This window comes from Neltuma alba, unplaced genomic scaffold (assembly GCF_004799145.2).
Source record: "Neltuma alba isolate B1F8T4 unplaced genomic scaffold, ASM479914v2 tig00011212_pilon, whole genome shotgun sequence".
NCBI lineage: Eukaryota > Viridiplantae > Streptophyta > Magnoliopsida > Fabales > Fabaceae > Neltuma > Neltuma alba.
In genome coordinates this window covers 59,098-64,515 of record NW_021635936.1, presented here as the reverse complement: position 1 = coordinate 64,515, position 5,418 = coordinate 59,098, and positions in this window count along the sequence as shown.

Here is a 5,418-nt window from a genome sequence, read left to right as displayed (position 1 = left end):
AATGCCGAAATGGTGTGGAGCACAGGACGTATTTATAGTTGCACATCACAGAGTAATTATTATTATTAATTAATAACCACTGTTTTGTAAATTAATTAATTTAACTTTCTAAAATTTGTATAAAGAATTAAAATGATTGATGATGATAGGGTGGTGTCAGCTTCATCATCATTCCAGAATTTGTCAAATTAAGAAGCTTTTTTTTAATTAAAAAAAGTCAAATTAGGAAGCTTTTCTTTTGGAGCGAGAAATATTGGATATATTTTCTATATAGATAGAATTTTAATAAAGATTATCCAGTCAATTTGTTACAATCTGATGATGTACAAAATTTTAAATGTACATTTTTATTTTATAATTACTTTGAATAAAATGCCTCCAACTTGAATGTGATTTTTATTTTAAACCAAATTAGTGATATTCCGTTTTTCTAACTCTTAATATTTTTTTTTTATAAATCACATTCAAGTTGGAGGGAGAATAAAAAATTTGTTGAATAGAATTGAGAATAAAAAATGAGGCGGATTATATATTTTATATATTACCAAATTACAATTGACTAAAATAAATTACGTTGCAGCGTGCTGGTTGGGTTTGACCCTGTGGGGAGGACAGCTTTAGTAGGATAATGATGAGATTTTGACGTCATCTGAATTTAAAGACAAAAACAAAATCATGATATGTCAAAAAAAGTTGAAAGGCAAAAAACAGGCATCAAGTTTTGTGGGATGGAATTCACATTTGTCAACATCTAAAACCGTTAATTTTTGTTTTTGATGTATGAAATGATGCTGTCATAATGATTTGGATGGCGTTTGGCTCTATAGTTTTAAAAAAAAAAAAAAAGAAAAAGAAAAAGGAGAATGTTATTGAGTGATCTTGCGAAAACAATGGCAATGTCATATAATTATGAAAACTCTTTTACATATTTATAGATTTATAGTACTAAGATGAAGATATGTTTTAGTATAAAAAAGTTTAAAACATCTACTACATAAATGCAATATGTTATCATATAACATAGGACTAGGTGTTTAGATATTGATAACAAAAACCATTGTTTTCGAGAAGCCTATGTTCCGGTCAAAAAAGATAAGCCTATGTGACTTTGTTCTGTTAAGACTATCAACTTTGTACATGGACTAACAATATTAATAAAATGAAATAAAAATATTTAATTAATAGAAAAATGTATAGATATTAAATTAAAAATCAAGAGATAGTATAAGTAAGTACCTGTAAAATGTTTTTTTTTTGTTACTTTTAATTAATTGCAGTGAGATTAATGGCTAATTTGAAATGACAATTAAAATCTTTAAAAACAACAAACAACTTTTTAATTATAATTCACGGAATAAGAAGTAAGTATATGAAAAGAGTCTTATTCTAATTTATATGAAAGTATTTATATTACCATTAATTCTTAATATAAAACCTCATTTGACTTTTATTTTGATCTTAAATATAAATCCATAATCCATTTTATCTCTTATATTTATTTATTTTTTCAAGATAGTCTTTCTAATAACTGTAGTTGTGACCAATAAATTTGATTAACAAAGATATTTAAAAAAACACTTATTTATTATAAATAACTAATTTAATTTATTTTCTTAATCTATTTAAATTAATTGACTAATTTTTATATTTAGTGCTAGAGGTAGTATTAAACAGCTCCACACAAATGATGGAAATAAAGATGAAATATGAAAGAGGATGTAAGAGGTGAGGTGTAGTGAGAGGGCCAATTAATGAAGTCCAATTTGCAGGGGTCAATAAAATGCAACATACTATTTTTTTTTTTTGGTATGCACTGGGGTATCCATCAGAACGAGCCCAATGACTAATCCCTCGAGTACTGTCGGGCCCATGATGGGGGTGACTCTCCCAAACACACTTGCTCCATTCCTATCCCTCCAGGAATCGAACCCTAGAGGTGATGGTTAAGGGAACACGACTCCCTTACCAGTCGTGCCAGCGTGCGCTGGTAAAATGCAACATACTATTGGTTGTCTTCCTGTCTTGCCATATAAGTGGCAGGATTCTGGAAAACGGGTCAAAGGCCATCATATTGTCAGGATTCAAACACCAGCGTGGCCTCACCCACCCACCCAACATTGCCTTATTTTAATCATTCATTTCACACTACAACTTTAAAAAATGGTGCTGTAATTAATGATCCTTCTGTGTTTGTTCATGAATCTGTGCTTTCTTTCTTAGTCTAATCGAATCGATTTCACATTTAGAGACGCAACAGATAGGAGCCGGAGACATGGAACGAAGGTGGGAGCAGCCAGCTTCCGCTCAGACTATATGACATTATCAATGCCTCATGGCCTACGTCCCTCAAGCATGGTCAAACATTCAACTTTGGGTTTGGTCAACTCTGAATTCTCTCTCCATCCTTCTAGAGAGATCTCTTTTTATTCAAGTCATTTAAATTCCATAAATCCCATTAGTGTCTTTTTCTTATTGTTATACGTAGGAGTTTCTCACATACTAATAGAAGTATTAAATATATGAATTCTTTCACTCTTGTTCTTATTAAGGAGAGCATTGAATACTAATTTTTTTTCCCTTACTCATTTCCTCTTTCTTCACCTTTGTTATAATTAATAAGAGTATAATTGAAAGTACAGTATTAAAGCTGGTGCAAGTGATAAATAAAGAAGAACAAAATCTTTTCACAGAAGTGAAAAATAATAAAGACTAGAGTGGTACTCCATTTGGTTCAAAATATAAAATAAACTTTATCTATTCACGTTTATTAAGAAATTAATCAAAATTACTTTAAAACAATAATATGTAAGGTATTTATTTATTTTTCAAAATATGCCCTTATTAATGAAAAGAATAAATAAAAGATGTAATAAATAAATCAAAGAGAAAGAGAATATATTAGGTAAAATTAGAAAAAACTCACCAAATACTTAGACAAAAGTAAATGTTATTCCATTAAAAAAAACCAAGTCTTTCCAACAAAGTTTAGCTTATATTTTGAACCGAAAAGAGCACAACATAAGTCATTTTATTTAATTCATCAAAATCAAAAAATGACAGTTAGTTCCTTAAATTTATCCTAAATTAAAAATTTCATTCAATTTTATCCATACTAAATATGGTTGTGAAGGAGAGAAAAAGATAGAAGAAGTTATATTTAAGGATTAATTATGGCACCAAATTGATAAATATCAAGTATTAATTACTTTCCAAACAACTTATTTTTAGACAAAGTTTTACTCCCCCATCTTAAATGCAACATTAATTTTGTAATCTAATTTACAATATAAAATGAGTATTACATTTAGGACTGGAGAAGTATTATGGACCAAAAGTACTGCTCCTTATATAAATATGTGTTGGCTAAAAACAATACATATTTATTATAAATAACTAATTTAACTAATTTTCTTAATATATTCAAATTAGTCAACTAACTCTTATATTTAGAACTAGAGGTGTACTCCTCTGATCATTAATATAAGACCCATTTAACTAATTTGATTAGATTAAGGAAGTTAGGTAAGTTAGTTAATTATAAAAAAATGTAACACATTTTTCCTAAAACACCATAACTATCTTTCTTAATACATCATCTCCCTCTTTTACTTAATTATGGTTGAGGGAGTATCTATAGGGGTAATTTAGAGAAAATTGATAAATATGAAAAATGGATCTTATATTTAGAACTAAAACCAATTCAACTATTGGGTCCTATATTAAAGACCGGAGGAGTAGTAAATAAAGAATAAAATTATACTACCTCCGGTCTAAATTATAAAACCTTATTTGTAATTTACAAACGAAGTTTTATAATTAATCAAACCTTCACATGGTGTTCACATTACCCTATAACTTTATTGGTTCGCGTGTTGTTCGATATATGCGGCAAAGGATGACCCTTATTGCCCTAGTTGGCCATCACCATCCTCCACCTCTCTTCACTTTTCTTTCCAATAGTTTTTGAAACAACTAAAATTGGATATATTAATGAGTTGAGTATATAGTAAAAAGAGTTAGTTTGTCATAACATGATGAACTAAGACCCAACTTCCTGTTGAGAAAGGTGTTCACACTAAATGCTCAATAATATCTTGAATTAAATTACTTCCAATAATAGAATATTTGTAGGTAATGAAAAAAAAAAAAACCTAAACATCTTAAAAAATGTGTTTACAGATATGTATCATTTTGTACTTTTCATCTCATTACTATATATAAGTTGTCTCTAACTAACTTACGGAAGTTAACATAAATTAAAACAACGAAATTGTCTTAAATTTGAATCACTTTTCATTTTTACTTCCAACAAAACATTATCATTAATTATTTTCATAGTTACATTAGAACATAGTCAACAGGATGTTTTAGGGGTGGAGTAATAGTTAGTAGACAAGATTTACAAGGTTAGATGACAAAATAATTTTCGTTTTCATTTGCAGTTAATCATTAGATTTTGCTTTTGCCCTTCACGATGCAAACAAACTGACCTTTGAATATAAAGTTTTGGGCCAAGCAATGAGGCTCCCCTAATTGGTCCATTCAACAATCAGCACACACATATATGGGCCTTTATTCACTTTCATTACCCATCTGACCCAACACGTGATCCGACACATCTATCAATGACGAAAAATTTTGCTGGCAAAAAAAACAAAAACAAGAGAAGCAAAGAAAAGAAAAATTTAGACATATTTCCTTCGTTAAAAAAAAAAAAAGAGTAAAGAAACTTCTTGATACATCCAATCATCTTCCTTGTGCTTCCGGCCAGACCTCTGGCATTTGAGGCGACACAGCAGTAGTAGCCACCGGCCAGCATGCCAGCTGGTTAGCCGGTGAGCGACCACGACGGGGGATGGGGGCTGGCCGCTTACTTAGCCAACTACTTACTATATTAATATAAGATTTAGTTAATTAATTTTTTTTTAAAAAAAGTATTTTGAAGTATTTATATTTTTTGTTTTTCTCTAAACTGATTTGACTCATTTATAAATTAATACTACCTCCGACCTTAATTATAAGACCCAGTTGACTAATTTGAGGAGATTAAGGAAAGAAGTTAAGTTAGTTATTTGTAATAAATAGGTATTGTCTTTTCTAAAATATCCTTACTAATTAACTATATTGGCTAGAACTACAATTATTAGAAGGACTATCTTGGAAAAAAATACATAAATATGAGAGACAAAGTGGATTGGGGTCTTATATTTAGGATCAAAATAAAAGTCAAACAGGGTCTTATAATAAGGACCGGAGGTAGTATATAATCTAATGATACATATAAGTATTTTAGAGAGATAATATTATATATGTTATAATTAAGTAATTTAGTATCTTCCTTAATATCTTTAAATTAGTTAAATGAATCTTGTATTTAGGATCAAAAGTAAGCAGTACTTTATGAATATTACGACTAAA